Below are 23,667 nucleotides of genomic sequence, written 5' to 3'. Positions count from 1 at the left end.
ACTAATCTTGTTGCATTCTTTGACAAAGTGACAAAATTAGTTGACCAGAGGAATGCTGTCGATATAATTTATTTGGACTTCAGTAAGGCATTTGATAAAGCAGAACATAACCTACTACTAGATAAAGTAGAAAAATGTGAGTTACAGCATCACCACTAGATGGATTTGTGACTGGCTGACCAACTCAATGTGTAGCCCTCAATGGAACTGCATCTACATGGAGGGAAGTATGCAGTGGAGTACTCCAAGGCTCTGTTTTAGGCCCAGTACTCTTCAACATCAATGACTTGGACAAGGGGATAGATGGGGAACTCATCAAATTTGCAGACGACACCAAGCTGGCAGGAATAGCCAACACTCCAGAAGATAGGCTTAAGATACAGAAGGATCTTGACAGACTTAATATTGGGCACTATCTAACAAAATGAAATTCAATGGTGAAAAAGTAAGGTTCTACATTTAGGCAAGAAAAATCAAATACAGTATATATGGTCCCTTGCTCAATAGTAGTAAGTGTGAGAGGGATCTCAGAGTGCTAGTGGACAACCATTTAAATATGAGTCAGCAGTGTGCAGCAGCTGCCAAAAAGGCCAACACAGTTCTAGGCAGCATAAACAGAGGGATAGACTCAAGATCACATGAAGTGTTAACATCACTTTATAATGCATTCAGTTTTGGTCCCCACGATGTAAAAAAGATGCTGAGACTCTAGAAAGAGTGCAGAGAACAACAAAGATGATTAGGGGACTGAGGGCTAAAACCAGGGGGTGGGATTCTACTGGTTTGGGAGAACCGGATGTTAATTGTACATCCAGTTTGGCAAACCGGTAGTTCCGAAGCCCAGCTGGACCCGCCCACCCCTCCCCTCCCAGAAGTCACCATGCACCTGGTTCTGGCTCCCAGGTAAGTGTAGGGAGGCTTGCAAACCCCAAAATGGGGTGGGGGTGGACATGGGGGGGGCGCCCCCGTGCCCTCCCCCCATGCGCCATTTTGGGTCTCCTGAGGCTTCAGGGGAGGCTTGCTATGCTAAAAACGGCCTTTTTTTGCTTGGGGGTGAGTGCAGGAGGAGTGCTGCCTGTCACACACCCCAAGCCAGGCCCATCCAGCCGGTGATTAGGGCAGAGAACAGACTGCTCGATTAGGTGATTAGTTTGCCTCTCTCACCCGAGGGCTGCCTGCTCTCCCTCCCACTGGCTGGCATGTAAGGGCTTCATTCAGTTTGTTCCTGCCCTCACAGTAAAGGTTCTCCGGCAGCTGGGCTTGCAATTGGCTTGAAACAACTGAGTTCCAGGTCCTTCCTCCTCCTGCTCCTTTTGCTATGCCTGCTTCTGCCGTCTCCTCCTCTTCCTCCTCCTGCTTCCTGTGTCTCCTGCTACCTCTTCTTCATTCCTTTGCTTCTTCCCAACTTTTCTCTTCTCCTTCTCCCAACATTGCAACTGGGCAATGTTGAAGACCTCTGTCCTAAATGCTAACGCTGTTGCATATAAAAAAAACAGAGGAGCTCTGATCAAGTATCACAACCACATTTTGGATCTGAGTGGAGGTCCTGGAAAAGGTGTCAGAATAACACTTAGAAGGGACTTGGGGGGGGACGGGACCCTATACCATTTCAAATAAATGGCTGTCCAGTCTTTTCTTAAAATCCTCCAGTGTTGGAGCACCCAGAACTTCTGGAGACAAGCAGGTCCACTGGTTAATTGTTCTCACTGTCAGGAAGTTTCTTCTTAGTTTTAGGTTGCTTCTCTCGTTCAGTTTCCATCCCTTGCTTCTTGTTTTGCCTTCTGCTTCTTTGGAAAATACATTCTCTCCCCCACCCCCTTTCTGGAAGCCCCTTAAAAGCCTGTTGCCTGTCACACTCTTGGGCAAAGCATGTGAGCCATTTCCTCCTTTCAGTGGTCCATGAAAGTATATCTATAGTATGTAGATTATAAAGTCAAAAAAAGGTGAACAACATTTTTACAGAACTATAGATAAGTTGAAGCTGGGTGTGACAAGGAATGGCTGGGAGAGGAAGGGCCAGGCGAGGCACCCCTTGACGTGAGTGACATTGAGTTGGTCATGCCCAGCCAGTCACATGACCAAGCCACACCCATAAATTAAGCCACGCCTACAGAACTGGTTATTAAGAAGTTTGAATCCTACCCCTGGCTAAAACATGAAGAACGGCTGCAGGAACTGGGTATGTCTAGTCTAATGAAAGAAGGACTAGGGGAGACATGATAGCAGTCTTTCAATATCTCAGGGGCTGCCACAAAGAAGAGGGAGTTAAGCTATTCTCCAAAGCACCTGAGGGCAGGATAAGAAGCAATGGGTGGAAACTTATCAAGGAGTGAAGCAACTTAGGAGAAATTAAGGAGCTAAGGAGAAATTTCCTGACACTTAGAACAATTAATCAGTGGAACAACTTGCCTCCAGAAGTTGTGAATACTCCAACATTGGAAGTTTTAAAAAAGATGTTGGATAACCATTTGTCTGAAGTGGTGTAGGGTTTCCTGCCTAGGCAGGGGGTTGGACTAGAAGACCTCCAAGGTTCCTTCTGTTAAGGTCTTGGGATTTAAGAGCCGAACAGCAGTGAAGCTTACCAGATGTGGCTGATGCAATAAGAATGAATCAGCATAGCATGGGTATTTTCCTTTAAGACTGGGGATGGGTTCTATATAAGGCAGCCATTTATTGAGGGCGTGTTCTCTCTCCTTGTGTCCAGTATTCTTTGCAAGACATTCTCTGAGCAGAGTTAAGAAGAAAGATTGCTTGTAAAGGTATTTTGCCTACCACATATATTTCGGTGTACAACTGTTGTAGATAAACCACCACTGTTTAATGTTTAAGTCTCTGTGCGCTGTGTTTTGCTCCTGAGTTGTCTCATAATAGCAGTCACTGCAAATGCTCTGACACTCTCCAACTCTGTTATTCTATAAGCCCTACTACTTATTTTGAGGCCTAAAAGAAAATAAGACCCAGTCAGGGAAACAGGTACTTAATTAATTTAATTAACACTTTAAAATGATACATTAGTCTGCTCACTATAAATTTGTTTGTAGGTAGGTAAAAGACTTTGGAGGGGGGCATCATATGCCATATCTGGAGTTCCACAATGCAGGAATCTGCTTATCCAAAATTTATCAGCTTCCCTGCTTATAAATAAAAAAAACTAGGCAGTTGTATTAGCTTTGTTCCACTTTCCAAACCATGCAATTCTAGAAAAATGTAGGCTTCTACATCTTCTTTACTATCTGCCAAGCCAGTGGGGGATATAAGAGGAAAACTGGCTGATAATGCTTGTTGTAATAAGTCTCCATATAGTTGGCGCCTTCTAAATCTCTGGGTCTTTACATCATTGTTCAACGCCTTAGGTCCAGGCTAGCTGGTAACCCAGTAGCCATCATAATGAATTATTCTGCTAAATATGTGGAGGTGGAAGAGAAGGGTGAATGCATCATTTCAAAATATGCAAAGTTAAATTTTGCCCCTTGGTATTTCTGGGTATACAAGAGCAGTGCACATTTATTTTTAGACTTTTGTCTTTTTCTGCAGATGTTGCTGTCCATTAGGAGAGTTCACCCTGAAAGCTATATATTAATGTTCATTTCTTTACATGAATTACAAACACAGATATTTCTAAACTTGATTTCTTTTAATTCTTTTTTAAGATGGACAATGCATGTAAAAATAAAACCTAGTTTGGGAAGAGTTTTATCAAATTATCTTTATTGAGAACTTGATTCTATGATTTCTTTTGGTACCCACTTCCATTTGGAATCCATATGAATTGGCATCTTTTAATAAACTGAGTCTTGAAGAACAAACAAAGTTTGAATTTCAAATACTTTTGCTAAAAAGTGGATGGTTTGGAAATTAAGATTACTTGAATGATTTGCAGATTAAGAATTGTCAATGAAAATGAACTGGATCAAACCAAATTAGGTTTGATGTCACTATAATGTGAAAAGTTGTGAACAAGTGAATCATGCATCTACTTTAAGCTGCTTAGTCCCTTCTCTGTTGATGAGTGGCTTCAAACTTCTCTTTATTTTACATGGTTTTTGGTCTTTCACTCATTACCCTTCAGGTAGAAGATATAGCTCTTCTTCAGGTAGAAGATATAGCTCTTCAACTTATCTCAACTAGAGATAAGTGGTCATCCCACCAATGGAACAGTCTTTCTATGTTGGCTGGAGAATCCTGGGAATTAGAAGTTCTCACATCTTAAAGTTGCTGAGGTTGAAAGTGTTGTAATAGATGATTTTAAAGACGAAAGGCCGATTTTTCCTCTAGGCCGATTTGAGTTCTCAGTTCATTTTTTTAATATGCACATCCTATGGGGATGTTTGGCACTTTTTCAGATCAAGCTTAAATTGGCTTCCTTGCATCTAATTAATAGTATTAGCACATCATTCTTGTATTGTTTGTTTTAGGCAAATACTAGAATCACTTTTCTTTATGTTACAGGTAGTCTTTGCTTGATAACTAGTCATTTGTTACAATGGAACTTTCGACAGACTCCCCAAACGAGATTTACAATCTAGTTCTGGAGTTGTGATGACTATAACCTCCCCACCCAATCGCATGACTGCATTTTGGTCTCTTGGCAATCAAATCATCTTTAGGCTAGTTGCCGCATTCTGCATTGATATCACTGTGATTTACAACTCTTTTTTTGCCAATTTCTGGCTTTTTTTTGCCTATTTCCAGCCTTTTTGGCCAGTTTCTGGCAAAATGCAGCTATAGAAATACAAGGATTTGTTTAATGACAGTATTTGTTTACCAATCACCATTTTTTTTGTCAAAACAGGTCAGCCACATGAGTGCCTTGACCTATGACTTAATGATGGAAATTCCGGGCTGCATTATGGTCATAAGTGAGATTTAAGTGTAAAAGACATGACTGGGTAAGGAACTGTGAATACTGTTGAGTGCTAAGCTGCTATGTATAGTTCCCACATGACCTTAACAAATTAACAGAGTTGGAAGGGACCTTGGAGTCATCTAGTCCAACCCCCTGCCTGTTCTGACCAAGGCTTCCTGAGACCATAATTAATAAGCACATGCTTAGTCCAAACAACTCTTGCTTTATTTCAACGCTGGGAATTATGTTAATTTGAGTCCCAAACAGTCTCTCGAGATAAGCACCCACCTTTATCTCCTTTGAACTAAAATGCCAAATTAACTGTAAAAAGCCAAACGAAGTACAAAGTCCACACAGAGCTTCAAGGTTTAATCCAAACAGAGTGAACATTGCTTCCTGCAAAGGTTCCTGTCCCTTTGCACTTCCTTTATATCTTATGGGAGGGGCAATCACCTCCAAGCCTTACTCCCGAGTCACCCCTTTTGTTTTAGCTGCTCTTGCCTTCTGGCAGCTCTGCACACACGCACACTGGGGACAGGCTCCTCTTATTCCTCTGCCTTGTTGCTGTCAGATTCTGGAGGCTCCGGAGTCAGCACATAACTCCCCAGATGGCCCTGGCCCATCTCTATATCTGATGCAGGATTCTTGTCTGAGCCCTTCCGAGACTCCCAGACTGGCCCATGTTCTTCCCCACTGTCCGATTTTGCTGTCGTCTCTGCAGGCTGCCGGCGGACCACAACACTGCCCAAGTAGGAGACCCAGGGGTATCACACTCAAGACCTGGAGGCTGGATCTGGCCCTTTGGGTGCTTAGATATGGCCCATGGGGCTGCTCTGAAAATAGTGAAGGACAGGCCTGTGGTGCCTCTGCCAGCGAAAATGGAACTCTTGTGGGCCACACATGGCTCTCCCAAGCTCAGTTTTTGCTGGTAGAAGGTTGCAGGAGGCCTTCCCAGCTGAAAACGGAATTTGGGAGCCCATTTTCGCTGGCAGAGCACTCGGGCCACCACAGGTACCCCCCAACACAAGTGACGTTACCCTGGCCATGCCCACTTTGGCCCCACAAGGTCAAACACAAACCTGATGCAGCCCTCAGTGAAATTGAGTTTGACATCCCTGCCCTGCACCATTTCTGACAGAGGGCACTTACTGTGGCTTCAGTCATAGATCAACTAATGTGCTAAGGAGCAGCATAAAAGTTTTAAAATCTCTATCCCACTGCAATTGCTTCATACTGTTTATAGAGAGAAGCTGCAACATTATCTCCAGTTTTAACTGTTGTGATTTTGGTTCTGCTTTGATTTGTTTCATGTTAGAATGGCATTGTTATTCTAATTATTTTGTTTGCCGTCATATGGGAATGGAATATTTTGTTAATTTTCCTTCTTTCTCAGCATTTTTTAGCATTTGTTGAGGAGAAGATGATGAAAGCTTCTTCAACATATCTAGAGGGCATCACTATTGTTCTAGATTATGCTTGAACAACATGATTTGAAAAACAAAACACAATCACATTGGGCAATACTATTTGCACACTGAAAACTTTTCATTATATGCTTATGAAATATATTAATTTGCAAAACTAACAGCAGAGCTAGATGCTACATTTGATAATGTGCCCAGATGTGGTTTGATGGTACGTCACTGGATGGTAATTGTTTGTGAGCAGATCTAATCCAGATTGAGTCTGTAGTCCTGCGGAAAAGAGTTTTGTTCTTTAATTTTTAGTCTGTTTCACAATTGAAATTGGCTCTACAATACTGTAGAGGATTTGAAAGACGATCAGTCATGCATTTAAATCTATAAGGTTCTTGCATATCACTTCCAATGCAGTTGCATCTCGAGGCAGTTTACAGTGAAACTAGTAAAAATGAATGTTGCTTTGATAGAATATAACAAAACAATTTAAAATCAGTTTACCTTTCCAATAAGCAACTGAGTTGGGAGATCATTTAAAAGCAGTTTATTAGGGTACCCTGATAAAGTGGGTCTCTCTATGAAAAAGGAAGAGAGAACCCTGAGCCCCATGTTTTCCTTCTGTTTATAGTTAACAAAGAAAATGCAAGAGGAAAGTTGATTGGACGGAATAAAAGTAGCCTCCCCTTTCCATAGGAAATCAGTTACATGTAATCAAACATGTTACCTATTTGTATCCCATAATATCACACCATATTCATTAAAATGAGATCTGACACCAGAAGGGGCGTAATTGTTAGGAAAAAGCTTGTTTATCAGTTTAGGAATGTTAATAGCTAATAAATCTGAACATTTTAAAAGAGAGAAAATAAAACAAATTAAAATACAAGGTAACTATGCTAGTTAACAAATAACAAAACCCATGTTATTTGCCCCTCAGGTCAGAAATGAAAAAAATAAAGTGAAGCAACTCATCCAGAACACTTATATAAGGAAGATGGGAATGAAGATAATGTACCTTCTCAGATATTAAATAAGATGTATTCATGGGTACCTGAGAGATTTCATGGAAAATTCTAGATGGCTGGGGAGATTGTGAGGAATCACAAAATTAAGCAGTTGTATGGCAAATGCAACAGAATCTCTGATAACTAAGTGATCAGTCACGTTTATAATAGGAAAGGTGTAGGTCAAAAACAGACAAACAAAAAACAATCTTGATAGTAAATTTGCAGCCAATAATCAGTTGCTATTGTGTGACATGGTCATGTGCCTCCTTTAACAATTGGTTCACTGTGACCTGCACTAGTTGTGGCTTCCAGACCAAATGCAAGATTATTTCACATAAAGCACATTATAGCAGTTGTAATCTGTGGGGGACCACTGTAGTTAGATTGTTCTTGTCCAACAAAATTAATGTGACAACTCTGCTGGCAACAAACTACCCTAAGCAGAGAGGCTATTTAGGATTCAATGCTAGTGACAACACTCAGAGCATTCCCTGACTACATATTTCTTCTTTCTGAGAGAAGTTTCATTTAGAACAGATACACTACCCAATTTCCAAATTCAGAAAACACCTACCCACAAGGGATGTGATTTAGTCTCAGTTTATTGGTCCTTTTCTACACCATTACTACATCCGGACACTGTAAATTGTCTTTTTAGTCTTAAAATTATTGAGAAATAGAGCTGAGCATCATAAACATCTTCATGTAGGGCTGTGATGGCGAACCTATGGCACGTATGCCAGAAGTGGCACACAGAGCCACTTCTGCCAGATGCAAGAGGTAGCCGGGAAGAGCCCCACTGTACATGTGCATGCGTCACTGCCAGCCAGCTGATTGTCGGGTATCTGCTGCACGTGCATGGGGGGAGATGTGTGCATGGGAGACACGCGTGCATGTGCAGAGGCATGCAGCATGCGGGGGGTGTTGTGTGCGCATGCACAGAGGTGTGCAGTGGGGCAGCGCATGTGCAGGGGGGTAGGGGGAGTCACGTGCACATTGCATCATGGGTGCAGGCACGCAAGCGCACTTTTGGCATGCAATGCGGAAAAAGTTAGCCATCACTGATGTAGGGGATAATTAACACACAGGATGACAATAAATAGTGGTTTATGGCAGCCCATAACATTTGTACCAAGGAGCAGTCGAACATTCTGTCTTAATTCCTAGTCTATCCCAGATTGTTATTTATGCCGCAACATAATACTGAAGTTTGTTCTATTTGCTCTGGAAGCTGTTTTGTAGAACAAACCAGAAGCAGAAACTACTATTTGATTTTCTTTCAGTGAGTCATAATAACCATAGTTTGTCAAATACATTTTGATCACTAAGCCTCAAACCAAAGAAGTCAAGGTCACAGACCTTTCATTCAATAATTGTTCACAATTCTTAATATTATTGAAGAATATTTAATTTAATAAATGCATATTTATGAATTGTGTGAATCGGATATATGTGCTGATTCCACAATTCCTGCTCTCGGTGGAGTGTGGCTCAATAATAGCTGAACAGAAAACTAATTTAGGATTAGCTGACAATGAGAAGCTGCTTATCAATAGTCAATCCTATCTAAATGAGTAGTTTGTTGGATTTGTTGTGGAAATGCCTATCTTGCATATTGGATTATATTTAATAGCACTGAAATATATGCTTCAAAATCAAATAGGTCACTCGCCTGATAAACAAAGAAGTGTTCTAGTATAATTAAAATATATAATCAGTCCTATGTGAGAGCACGAGGTATGTTGGAAAAAACATAAAAACAAAAATAGTTAAGCTGTGGTCCTCCTGTCATTGAGCTCTTCATACATTTTACTTAACAATTCCCAAGTTGTTTCTCTGGGGACTATAAAATTATGCTTTTGAGAGTATTTGCTATCTGTTCATCAGTATTATTTCAGGTCTGTTTAGTGTCCTAGATTGTGTTTGTTAGCCTGTTGTTTCAGAGAAGAAACTATGTGAAGTGAGGACGAAACCTAGAAGAGAAAGCAACAGGGAACTGAAAGTAAAAAGAGATTATGGTGTAGATATGTTAATAAAAAACTTCCTTGGTGTTTGCAGCAGTTAGAAGGGTCCGCAGAATTTTAGAGTTTCTAGTTTGAGTCATGGCTGATTGAAGATGTTTCCTTGAACAAGCAGAGATGACAACAACTGTGAAACAGACTGATAAGCTCCAGCCCCACATTTCTTCCCACAGAAGGGGCATTTGGGAGATCACCCACTTTGAATGGCAGCAGTTCACAAGAAGACCATACATCAGTGATGTCAGATGAATTTGAGCATAAAGAGCTGAGGGAAATCACACCTTTGCTCTCAGGAGTAGCGGAACCTTTCATAAAGACATGAAGTCAGTAAATTCACTTTCTAATCACATTTGAAAATATTCCACTTGATAGACATTAGAGATTTTCAAAATGGTGAGCTCAGTGTGACAACTGGTGAATGTTGCCTTTTCAGAGTTAAAAAAAATGTAAACAGACTTAATTTAAAGTAATTGGCAAAAAGCATTAATTTTTGATTTGGGCTTTTGATTTAAGAGAGTGTTAAATAGTGTTAAACAGATTGGGAAACCAGAGAGATTTGGAATATTGGTTAATAGTGCTAAAGATTGTAAAATAAATATATAATCAAATAATATACTCATAGGAAAGGAATGAAGCAGAACCCATATTAGCAATTTAGACTTGATGAAGATTCCAAATGGACACTAGAGGGAACTAAAAGACCAGGCAGAAAAGAGTTAAATGACTAAGCTAAGCTTTCTTATTTTAAAGAGCTTTTTGAAACTGAACCTGGACTGAAATATTAATAACAAATGATTCAGAAAGGATACAAATTTAAATTAACAAAATTTTAGAGGATGATGTGAAAAAACTTTAAAACTATTTTAACTGACATACATATTATAGAGTCTGAAGGCAACAAAATTGAAATTAGAAAAATGGTAATATACAAAGGATTCATCAAGAAAAGAATTTAGACATGGAACAGCTGCAACAAGAAATTCTGAACGATGTCTCTTTATAGGATTTACAAAGTAGGTTGGTGAAAGCTTTGAAAACTCCTTTTAAATGCCAGAGAATGATGAAAGATCAAATCCTGTGATGCTATAAGAACGATTCAAAGGCCAAGCCAAGCAAAAATAATATAAAATTGGACTATTTGACCAGGGATAAACTGTTTGATATGGATGGGAATTCCTTTTTTTAAAATAAATTTTATTACGTTTTCAAATTTTAAAAACATAAAATAAAACTTTATATACTGTTATCAACATCACGACATCTTTTGCATCTCCTCACATTTTTCAGTATATATATTTATTTATTCCTTTACCATTACATCTTACTCTTGCTATAAATCAATATCTTTTATCCTTACATATCAATCTTCTCCATGGTATATTTACATATTTACATATTGATGGGAATTCCTAATGAACTTTTGACTGAATTAGGATTTTAAGGATTATGATTTCTGGATTGCATATAGATGAAAAGACAGACTATTGGGAGAAGAGCTTTTTGATTTGTAACTTTAAAAGATGGTTAGTATAAGTATATTAGCTTATGTTCAATATGATGAAGACTGGAAGCCATTTCTTTATTATTGTCTTAGTTGCCTTTATCTTTCCATTTTTCTTTTCTTTTGTTTTTTAGTCTTGATCTTTTTTTGTAATTTCTAAACTTTTACCTTTCTTTTTTCTTCTAGTTTAGTTTGCATTAGTATCTATGTTTATTAAAGACTTCAACAACATTATTAACTAAAAAGGGTCTGAGTAGCAATTTGGAAACAATAGCATAATTTCCTATCCATTAATGTTGCACAAAATAAAAGTATATTTCCATATACTTCTTGGAAAGATTTCAACATTTCCTACTTGGGGAATACAAAGAATAAGGCATTTGCAGTTTACGGGAAGTCAAGGGTTTTTGTTTCCTGCCAAATGGAAGAAAAAGAAGTGGCGGGGGGGTGGGGGGGAGAAAAGCAAACCAAAGGAACAAATTTTTCCAAATGCTGGCTCCATATGCATGCACTTTTTTTTGGCATCCCACAGAATGGGAATCTTCCATATCCCCAAATTATTTGTTTGCTTTGCTACTTATATAGTTGGTCATTAAGAAATATGTGCAATATGCAAGCTGAAACTATCAATCACTTCCCATTCCCTAGGGATTGCACCACTTTCTTTTAGCTCACATCTTTCATGCACCAGGGCTCCATAATCAGAAAAAGCAAGTACATTCATTTTGAGAGCAAATGTGATTTGTCATAAAAACCTGGGATAAGCATCAGAATATAGAATGCAGGTGAGCTGGCTTCTCTTCCATTCCATCCCTTTTATATTTGCTTATCTAGGTAAGAAATTTTAATGAATTTAGTTCAGTGGTGGGATTCAAATTTTTTTACTACTGGTTCTGTGGGTGTGGCTTGGTGGCCATGGCAGGGGAAGGATACTGTAAAATCTCCAGTCAGAGGTAGTATTTGCCGGTTCTCCGAACTACTCAAAATTTCCGCTACCAGTATTCAGAACCTGCTGAATTTCCGCTTCCGGTATTCAGAACCTGCTGAATACCGCCTCTGGTTTAGTTCTGTTGCGGTAGAAATAATGCAATTATGGAGAGAAAAGGGAGGTATTATTTTCAAACTTGGGATACTACCTCCATTTTTTAATTGCTTTAATTGAGAAAACAGTTGCCTGTTGACTTGCAACATCTCCCTTGCCCAACAATGTTAGTGTAGTCTATAGTGGAATCACAAAGGCACAGAATTCATATGAGAACAAGGCAAAAGCAACTGAGCTGCCCTAAATTTTAAAACATTAATCCTTCAAAACCCAGATGGCATCATCCGGGCCCAGGTGAGATATCAGTATTTGGCACATCTGGGTGATAGGCATCCTAAATTTTGTAAAAGTAGAGAAAACATTCAGGAAAACCTCAGAAAGAGTACCTTTCAAACCAACTTGAAAAGGATTGTGGCTCTATTGAATGGACAGGAGTCATTTCTCAGCAATTTCATTCACACTGTTCCATTTTAGCAGTGTTTCCAAACTCATAACATCAGTGTAAACATGCAATAGAAAAACCCTTGGGCAGAATAAATTCTCAGGAAAAGCATACTTCATTTTGCAGTCCCTTACACAGCATTTGGCTTTCTACACATAAATATATGCAACTACTCATTCCCAAAGTGCCTCTCTTGTTTGTACCATGTGGCTGTGGGAAACAATGCATTAAAATAATGTTGGAACTATATTTAAAATTTTATAATTATAATTTAATTTCAAAATTACAGTGTCTTATATTTTGTTTTTGCTATCATGCGATCACTGGAAGTGGCCTTTGAGACCATAAAATCCAATTCTCTGCTAAGTGCAAGAATTCAAACTTAGGAGAATCCCGTAGATGCTGTCTGGAGCAGTGTTTCTCAGCCTTAGCCACTTGAAAGATGTGCAGACTTCAACTCCCAGAATTCCCCAGCCAGCTAAAATTCTGAGAGTTAAATGTCCATACATCTTCAAGTGGCCAAAGTTGAGAAAGATTGCTCTAGAGCAGGGGTCTCCAAACTTTAAGACTTGTGGATTTCAACTCCCATGCTGGCTGTGGCATTCTGGGAGCTGAAGTCCACAAGTCTAAAAGTTGCCAAGTTTGGAGACCCCTGGATGTGAGGATGCTTTTTACTAATCTTTAATCAGAATCTGCCTTCCTATAACTTATAACTATCTGCATGGATCAAAGTAAGACTTGAATTCATGAGATGGTAAATTAATATTAGGTACATAAAACAACACACATTAATTTGTGCACTGAATATAGTTCTGGTAAATATATCAGACAGGCTTCTGCACATAACAGAAGTATGATAGCATTGGTCACATGTTTTGGCTACATGTAGATCTACTTACAAAATGAGTTATAGAAATAATTTTGACTCCTCAGCTATGTTATACCACTACAGTTCCTTGCAGTTGTCACTTCCATAAATCATTCTGTAATAATTAAAATTACTTGGTTATTGCTCTTACTGTTTTCTTAACCTTGTCTGAGCTGTATTCTAGTTCTTTAGCCAAGCTTTGCTATTCTGAAAGATGGTTATTCTCATAAGAATGATATATTGTAAGACTGCTTCCTAATGGTAAAACACAGAACATCACACCTATACTTTCATTGCATTATCCATATTAGAGCCAATCAATTACAGATTTTCTAGGTTTATTAAAATTACATATGAAACAGCATGGCAAGTGGAACATACAGAAATACATTGAATTGAGTTATCTGAACATTTCTTAACCAAGTGCATTTTGGTTCCACGTGGCTTAGCAGCCTATCCAATATATTGTGTAGTTTTCTGTCAAATAACTATGCATATTTAATGTATACATATATTTATAATACATCATTTCCAGATATTAAGGCACAAATAAGCACATACACCAGGTTGGGGTCATCAGGGGAACCGGGCTACACAGGCTTGCTCTAGTGAAGGGTCAGTGCATACATGTGCAGCTCAACTTGCGCAAGCGGCGGACGTGTGTGCACAAATGCACCAGCCTTCCACTTGCGCAGGTCAGTTCCCCTCTCCCCTCCCCCAGGCCACCAAGCTGTAAAGGTTGGGGACCACTGATACAACCAATTGATCATTTTATATCTGTCTATATATTTGTTATCTATCTACTAATTTGTATCTAAACTGGGAGTATGATTTAACATTTTTATAGAAAACATGTAAAATTGACCTGTGACTGTCCACTTCTCCAGTTCCTGTTCCCTATTGACAGACCTAAGTACTAGATTCCAACTTGTTCCTAATCTACCTTGTGTCAACTCATAAAATATTTCTATGGTCTTTTAGAGTTGCCAACAGAAAGGGAGCGGGAGAGCAGTGCGGCAGCTGCATTCCTTAAATGTTTTCAAAGATAGTAACTAGGTGATCAAAGCTTCTACTGCGCAAAATTCTGACTGGAGAGCATGGTTGGGCTATGGATGTGTCCCATTGGAGAATATGAATTATGGTATCATAATTCCCCCATGGGGTGGGGGAAAACCAGGATCAAGGGTGACAATGAATGATATGTCTTAGAGTCGGCTACACCCAGGTAATGCCAGACCTTTTAACTCCCAACAAATCCTTTTGAAGTTTTGGAAGTTTGGCTTGAGACTCGTGATTTAAATGGGGTTAAGTGTCAGGATCCTGACAACTAGCTGACTCTCATAATTCATCATCATTACCAGGACACCTGACGCCCGGCCTCTTCCATTGCTTCCTGACATCTGGAATGTGTGGAGAGAAAGTCAGGCAGCCACGGCAGAAGGGGGCGGGGTGACAGAGGAGGATTTGCTCCAAACTACCCAAATGCAAACAGAAGCTGATGATGTAACTACAGCCGAAGTGGAGAAACCTGATCCAGTGAAGGCAAGAAAAACAGATAAGTACTAATGGGAAACAAAACTCCCTAAAATTTCGGAAGTTGAGCTCCCCTATCCCAAAAAGGGAGGAAGGCCCCTGAGCGAGTTGGGAAGAGTGGAATGGATGTGGGACTGGGAACAAGCCACAGCCCCAAAGCTCCTGACAGGATCCCTGAGGAGATCCATAGAGCAATTGAGAGAGGAATTTGACTGGGCTACCATTAGAGATGATGGCCCATCATGCTGCCCAAAACAGAGAGGAGTTCCCACAGAGCCTTCTGAAGTGAGGAGAAGCAGGTGAGATCACAGCCTCCCTCCTCTACCCAGGAAAATAAAAAAGAGCCCACAATGGCAACCAGTGCCTCACCCATGCGGCAGGCAGCCCCCTCCTCTTGTGCGAACTAGAGCTGGGGAGGAAGGTCAGCCACCTCAAGCACAGATTTACAGAGGGCGACAGGAAGAAGGAAGAGCAGAGCTCTACAAATTGCCCCGATTCAGAGGAAAATTTGATGGGGACCCAGACCAGCTAACTCTATTCCTTGACTAAGCTGAGATCCACCTAGAAAGCTATCCACCTAGAAAGCTCTACACCTCCCCTAGAGCCACGGTGAATGCCATTTCTGAGGGGTTGGAGGGAGAAGCAAGAGGATAGCTAGTAACTTTCCACAAGAGAAGGGCTACCCCTTATCAGAAGCATCTTGGGTAAAGAGTAGGAATATCCAAGCCAATCACCTTGTGACAAGGTTCCATACAGAAAACCCAACCAAGCTTGAGGGTGGTTTGCAACCCTAAGTCCGATCTGCAATAAATTTGTTTTCTTTTTGTGTTGTACAGGTCACCTTCAAGAAGTGAGGGGAGCCGAATGTCAACTCATAAAATATTTCTATGGTCTTTTAGAGTTGCTAACAGAAAGAAGGGGAGAGCAGTGCAGCATCTGCATTCCATAAATGTTTTCAAGGATAGTAACTAGGTGACCAAAGTTTCTGCCATGCAAAATTCTAACTGGAGAACATGATTGATGACTCTTGGCTATGGATGTGTCCCATTGGAGAATATGAATTACGATACACCCATGGGGTGGGGGAAAACCAGGGTCAAGGGTGACAATGAATGATCTGTCTCAGAGTTGGCTACTCCCAGGCAATGCCAGACCTTTTAACTCCTAATAAATCTTTTTGAAGTTTTGGAAGTTTGACTTGAGACTCATAATTTAAATGGGGTTAAGTGCCGGGATCCTGACACCTTGCATATGTTATTTGAATGCCTGATATCCTAAGTAGAATATTTCCTTGCTTACAGAACGATAGTTTAAAAGGCATTATCATAGGATCCAAATTTGAGCCAAAAGATTATTAGAAGACACTATATAATAATTATATCACAAGGAAGAATTTGTGTTAATAGGAGGAGATATGAGGGAGATGATGCAGTTCAATCACCATCATGTTCAGAAAACAGGACCCAACTTTTGCTGCAGTTCAGTAGTACTAGTATTGTTTGGAATAAGTAAATAAATTTGGGCAGAATATTCATTTTTATAGTGGCAATCCTCCCTAATAAGGAGATTTGCAATTTAACCCATATCTCTAAATCTTTTTTAACTTGCTGTAATAATTTATTATAATTATTTTCCATTAGAGTTTTGCATTGAGCTGTCAACCAAATTCCTAGGTATTTAACTTTTTTTTACTATTTGTAATCCCATTATCCTTTGCAATTTTAGTTTTTGTTTTTCTGTTAAATTTTTAGTTATTAATTTTGTTTTTTCCCTATTAATTTTAAGTCCTGCAACTTCCCCAAATTGATCTAACTCTTTCAGTAATTCTTGACCTGTTTCAATTGGTTCCTCTATAAAAAATACCATATCATCCGCAAATGACTGGAGTTTATATTCTTCTTTTTTAATTTTTAGTCCTTTTATTCCTGGGTTCTGTCTAATTTGTGTAAGCAATGTTTCCAAAGATAATATGAAGAGCAGGGGGGATAATGGACATCCCTGCCTGACTCCTTTCTCTATTTTTATTGAGCCTGTGTACTCTCCATTAATTATAATATTCGCCTTTTGTGAATCATAATTTGTAGTCACGATGTTTTCAAACTTAGTGCCTAGATTCATACTGTAAATTTGTTGAATTAGGAATTGCCAATTTAAATTGTCAAAGGCCTTCTGTGCATCCAAGGGCTAAAAATGTTAAATATATAATACTGCATATTCTTACCGCAGCCAGAATAACCTTTGCACAGTGTTGGAAACAAGCAGATATTCCAACAGAGGAGATGGTTATACAGAAGATAACAGCCTGTGTAGAAATGGACAAGTTAACCTTAGCACTTAAGGAAAAGGAAACATCAGAATATTATAGAAGCTGGAAATGCTGGTATGATTGGATAGAACAAAAATAGAAAATATATTAGTAAATAACGTAAAATGTAAATCATAATTATATATTCGCAATAAGATGTATTTGTAAATGTATCACCAATATTGATAACAAACAAGGAACCATAGACTGTCGATAGTAGAATTGTTAGTTTTTTAATCATTTTCTTTTTTTCTATTTCTTTCCTTTCTTCTTCTGTGTGTTGTATTTGTTTGATATTTTGGTTTTGTAATCAATAAAGTTTGTTTGTTTTTTTTAAAAAAGAAAAAGAAATTTGAACTATTTGAGCTATTAGAATTAGAAAAACTGAAATTAGATTTGAACTGTCTCCAAGAGGTACATATTAAAAAAACAATATAGTAAACTATTAGAGTACCCCAAAATTGGGAAACTATATTTTTCATTAGCACACAAAAAGAAAAGGGGGGTGGTTCTATATATTAAAGAAACAATAAAGGCTAGACAAATTTTTGCAGATGAAGATGGGAGAATATTGATGATGGAGGTAACAATGAACCAAAAACATATATTGTTAATAGTAATATACACAAGATGAGTTGTATGGAAAACTTCATAAGAAAACTATAGAATTGGAATATGAAAATATTTGTGTGGTAGGAGACTTCAATGCAATTGTTGATACAGATCTTGACTGTAAGAGTAGTAATCTTGGTCTAGAATAAATATGATATGGATGACCTCAGATTTGAAAACATGTGTACAAGAGAGAGAAACAGAACCTAATATATGGGCAGATCACAATCCAATAAAAGTTGTATGGAAGGGACAAAAAAGAAAACAGGTGGATATTGAATCAAGTGACATTGAAAGATAAAGAATTTATACAAAATATGGAAAAAGAATTGGACTTTTTCTTCAAAGAGAACAGGAAAGGAGAGACTTCACTGCAAACTGTATGGATACTGTTAGAGCGTATATCTGAGGATTAGCTATAACTTACATGGGGAAGAAAAATAAGAAGAAACAAAATAAGAAAATGCTAGAGGAAAAATATAAAAGAGTAGAAATGGAATTATCGAAAGAACCATAGAAAATAAATTATAAAATCAAATGGATTTAATAAAACACGAGTCTGTTAGAAAAAGTTAAACTGGCACAAAAAATTAAAAATGCAAAACAAAACTTTTTGAAAATGAGAACAAACCAAGAAGATGATTGACATCCTGGAAAAAGGAAAGGGGAAAAATGATACATTGGTTAATAGATGAGAAAGGGATTTTTTATTATCGGAATGAGGATAAAAAAATAATAATAGAGAAGTATTATGGGAGACTGTATGATCAGGAGAAAGTTCCAGAAAATAAAATACAACAATATTTGGAACAATCTGGACTCCCTAAAGTACCTGAAACAGTTAAAAGTCATGTTGAATGAAAGAATAAATATAATGGAATTTACAGAAGTGATTAAGAGACAAAAGAGCAATAAAACACCAAGGCCTGGGACTTCTGGTGTTGACATTGCAGTGGAGCAGAGCAAAGAGCGTTTTCATCCGATTTTTCATGCCTGGGAGCCCATTAGGGCATCGTGGATCCTGGAGAGAAGTGCGAACTAGAGGGGAAGCCTCGAGGGTAGCGAGGAGGAAAGCAGCCTCCTGCTACGGCGAAAGGAAACCCCTTGAAACTGGCATGTTAGAAACCAGCCGATTGGGGGGGTCGAAAGCTGTGACAGCAGCTGTGATTGGGAAGCAGGAGAGTGAGGATCAACGTGAAGACATCGGAGGAGAAACAGCGGACTTCAACAGCTTGGAGAGGTGAGAGAAGAGAGCCCTGAGAAGCGTGTCTAACAGAGAAAGCCTCCAGGGAAAAAAGACTGTGGCGTCAGCGAATTGGTGTGAGAGCAGAGTGGAGATTGACAGCGTGTATTTTGGCAGTTGGAGAGAGGTGGAGGCTTGGAAGAACAGAAGAAGATTAAACTCTATGATTTGAAAATCTTGAACAAATATTAAACAGACACTAATACACAGAGAAACACCAGATAAGAGTTCTTCTAAGGGGAGGAAATAGACAAGAGGAACCATTTTGAAGGAGACCAGTGGCTGTGTAAATTGATAGAGAAAGAGACTAAACAGTTAAATAAAGGGATGAAGCAGAAGAAGTGCGGAGAGTAGTTTGACGATGAATAAGGAAAGAAGTGAGAACTGATTAAATACTGGCAAATTAATTAAATACTCAAGCAAATCACATAATTATATATTCTATATCTTATATCTGATGAACTGATTTATATATCCAATCTCTTTATGCTGCGTCACCTGTAAAGTCATGGAATCAATTACTGTATTAACCAAACCATCATCCTCCACTTAGAAACAAACAACCTACTCTCTAATAAACAATTTGGTTTTAGGAAAAAAGCTATCATGTAACTGCAACTCTGGACTAAACTGCAAAAACATATGGACTACACAACTCGATCAGGGCAAAGCAATAGACGCAATCCACAGAGACTTCTGTAAAGCCTTTGATTCAGTGGTACATGACAAACTACTACTAAAACTAAAATCTTATGGTATCTCTGGACACCTGCATTACTGGATAGAAGCATTCCTGTCAAACAGACAACAAATAGTCAAAATTGGGAGTGTCCTATCAAATTCTGTACCTGTTAACAGTGGTGTCCCCCAAGGCAGTGTTCTAGGACCAACTCTTCATATTCTACATAAATGACCTCTGTGATCATATCAAGAGCAACTGCGTTCTCTTCGCTGATGTTGTAAAGCTATTCAACACCACAGACAATACTGCTACCCTTCAAAAAGACCATCACTATGTATCACAATGGTCAAACAAATGGCAACTTCAAATCTCAACAAATAAATGCTCTGTCCTACATATTGGCAAAAAAAAATAATCATAAAAAAAACCAAGCTGAATAGTCAAGACCTTGTTGATGATCCAAACTCTGTCAAGGATCTTGGAGGATTCATCTCAAATGACCTAAGTGCTAGAGGCCACTGTAACTACATAGCCAAAAAGGCGTTAAGAGTTGTTAACCTAATCTTACGTAGCTTTTTCTCTGGTAATACTACACTAATAACTAGAGCATACAAAATATTTGCTAGACCAATACTCGAATACAGCTCATCAGTCTGGAACCCACATTACGTATCTGATGTTAACACAGTTGAGAAAGTCCAGAAATATTTCACAAGAGTTTTCCGCTTCTCTACTCATTGCAGAATACCTTATGCCATTGCAATGTCCTACCTGTCAATGAATACTTCAGCTTCAACCATAACAACACTAGAGCAAACAATAGATACAAATTCAAGATTAATCGCACCAAACTTGATTGCAGGAAATATGGCTTCAGCAACAGAGTGGTCAATGTCTGGAATACTCTACCTGACTCTGTGGTTTTTTTCCCCAAACCCCCAAAACTTTAACCTTAGACTGTCTACTATTGACCTCACCCCTTTCCTAAGAGGTCTGTGGGGGGCGTGCATAAGTGCACCAACGTGCCTACCATCCCTGTCCTATTGTTTCTTCAATATATTTTTTATTTTTCTTATATGTATCCATGTATTCATAACTATGTTTTTACTTATACCTATTATCTTGTAAGCAATTGACAAATAATATATATATATATATATATATATATATATATATATATATATATATATATGTTTTCTGAGGTTCTCATGGTATTTGTATGTGGAATATATATATATATATGGATCTTTGGTTGTTCGGGTTTTCTCCCGCGTAAGATTCGAAGTATATATATTTATATGTTTACTTATACATTTACTCTATTTATATTACATATACTAAAACTATTAACTGCAATTTTACTATTTATAAAAGCTATTCACTCTATCCATATTAGCTATATTTTCCTGATGTTTATTTGATAATTATTTACAGTTATATATAGGTACTTTAGATTTTTACCTTTATTTAGTCTATTCTAGAATTATATAATCAAGCAAAGATAAGGTGGAATACAGTGTATAGATGGACTTATCATTGATATCATTTTGGATAATATTTTTATATTATATTTATATAGATTCTTTATATATACTTTTAGTTTATACTAGAACTGTAGTGCTATATAGATAACAAAACATAGATTGATATATGTTATTGAAATTGAAATATTTGATATAAATTGTCACTCTTTGGAGATTGATATAATTGATGATAGTATTGAAAGATATCTTTAGAAACTTCAAAATGTCAACCACTACAACTATCACAAAGATTGGGGGGAAACTACATCTAGCGCAGCATTGACAACAGCATCGCCATCAGGACAACATTCAATTGAGGGTATGCTGAGCTCTGAAAAAATAAACCCTGCCCCAAATATGCAGACAATACAATCAACACTTATGATGATACGAGAAACAATGATGAAAACCCAAGTAGCAATATCAAGGAATCATTAAGATTTTAAAAGTGAGGTGGGAGTGATGAAGGGAGAAATATGGAAATTAGATGATAGAATAGGGACAATGCAGCAGGCGATAGATAAGATGGAACAAAAAATAAAGGTGGCGGAAACAAAAGTTGAACAGACAGATAAGGTGGATACAGTCGAGCAGAAACTGATTGGGAAATAGAAAGCTAGAAGAGGCAATTGCCCATCTTTCGATTTGATGCGGTTTGCAGGTTTGTCCATTCCCATGTGCCCATTCCATTGTCTCTCATACATAGTGAATTCTAGACTGAAATATTGTAATGTGTATACTACAAGGGGCTGTCCTTGAAGACCATTTGGGAGCTGCAACTGGTGCAGAATGTGGTGTATATCAGTATGCTTTCAGCTGCTAGTGGCCAACCTTAAAAGTTTTCTTGGGTTTGGCTGGAAGGTTACTTATCGGACCATATCTCTTTATGATGGGAGAAAGTCAGGATATTCATGAAATATAATGCACTGAAGTGTTGTGGCAGTCTCTGATAATGGAATTATTGTCAAATAACTCAAGTATAAATTACTCTGTGATTATTCCAACAGAATTCAAAAGGATGTTACATCCTTGAAAAAATAATTCAAGGTTGCCATCTGGTTTGTCTTACAATATTGTAGACTAGATATAGTGGGGTAAATAACAGGTAGTAGGAAAGCCTTACCCTTATATCATGAGAAGTAATTTTTTGTTATTCCAAAGAGCATTTGATCCCTAATTGTTCTGGTGATTTCATTTTTATTTTTATTTGTTTGGACTTTATATTATGTTTTAATTTTATGCACACTGTATTGTTTACTGTACAGAGCCTCAGTTGATAAAATAACTTTTTAATATGGCAAAGAAATAAGGAAAAGTGTGGCCCTTTGTTTTTAAAGTAAGGAATTAGAAATGCTCTTACTCAACACTTCAGAAACTCTTTCAATATAATAATTTTTAACAGCAAATATTTGTCATCCATTAGAATTTCAAAACCCTGTAGTAGGAGATTAAAGAACCCAATCAGTAAGATTTGATAACTTTAGTAATTTAAAATTCTGTTAATATGTATTTACTCAAAGCAACTATCTCTAGTACAAATCTCTCATGATTCATGGAAGTTTTGGGTTGACTTTCACCAAAGACCTGCATGCTAATTTTTGTAGGCAGATCAGTCATCCATGAGGTACATTAACTACACAAATCTGGAAAGCAGGTATAGATTAAAAATTGTTGAGAATATCTGTAACTTGGGTTATTTGGCAGGAGTCTGTTCTCTGAGCTTGCTGTTTAGCTCCCAGACGTTTTGTTACCAAATTAAGTAATATCTTCAGCATAGGTTTTGGATGAAGTGTCTTGTTCATTTATATAGGTCTTGGGTGGATGGTGATTCAACTAGTCACAAGACCAACTGACTACCCAGAACCTATATAAACAAACAAGACACCTCATCCAAAACCATGTTGAAGTTGTTACCTAGTTTGGTAATGAAAAGTCCGGGAGCTAAACAGCAAGCTCAGAGAACAGACTTCTGCCCAAAAACAGTTATAGATTTTATCAAATCTCTGGATTTGATGACTCTAAGGTCTAGCATGGTGCAACAGATGTATTTTTGAGACTTGGTGCAGATATTAATTTTACTGAAATCTGGAATGCTACACTAGTCTGATATGTACATGTGTCTATGTTCTTGCTATGTTGCTCTGTCCTCAGTACAACAGAGTTGGAAGATAGGTTCACTTGGATTTGGAAGCAATGACCACACATTAAAGCACTTGAGGCTTTATTCCTAGGTAGCATAGGAAAGTGACATAATAACATCCTATAAAATAGCTTTCAAGGACTATGAAGAATATAACACAAGAGCATAATATAAGACAACAAAGAAAATTCAAATGTGTGTGTGTGTGTGTGTGTATAAAAGAGGATAGAAATTACCATTATTTTGAAGAAATTACAGAAATGTATCCAAACATATCTAAAACAAATGTACTTTTCTAAGTCTTATGCCTTTAAATGCACAATTAGAATTTCCTTCTATATAACAGGATTACCTCTTTTATATCCTAGTAATAGTTCAGTGGGTTATATAATTTAGACACAGAATGCAAGAAACTACCTTACAAAAATATCCTCTTCCCCAGTGGTGGGATTCAATTTTTTTACTACCGGTTCTGTGGGCGTGG

General features: G+C 38.0%; 1 long non-coding RNA gene across 3 annotated transcripts; it reads left to right on the top strand.

The window, feature by feature from the left end:
- The first annotated feature begins 850 nt into the window (after positions 1-850).
- On the top strand, positions 851-17,312 carry LOC148125343 (uncharacterized). Of its 3 annotated transcripts, none has more exons than XR_015744362.1 (3): positions 2,699-2,759; positions 4,793-4,889; positions 14,507-17,312. It is a non-coding gene; the product is annotated as an uncharacterized LOC148125343 (long non-coding RNA). The 3 variants fall into 3 exon arrangements; XR_015744363.1 differs by lacking the exon at positions 2,699-2,759 and adding an exon at positions 9,466-9,615 and having other exon boundaries at positions 4,370-4,889; XR_015744364.1 differs by lacking the exons at positions 2,699-2,759; positions 4,793-4,889 and adding an exon at positions 851-903.
- Positions 17,313-23,667: the final 6,355 nt, after the last annotated feature.

This window comes from Pseudonaja textilis, chromosome 7 (assembly GCF_049901715.1).
Source record: "Pseudonaja textilis isolate UNSWEBS1 chromosome 7, rPseTex1.2, whole genome shotgun sequence".
NCBI lineage: Eukaryota > Metazoa > Chordata > Lepidosauria > Squamata > Elapidae > Pseudonaja > Pseudonaja textilis.
This window is presented reverse-complemented; position numbering and strand designations above follow the sequence as displayed.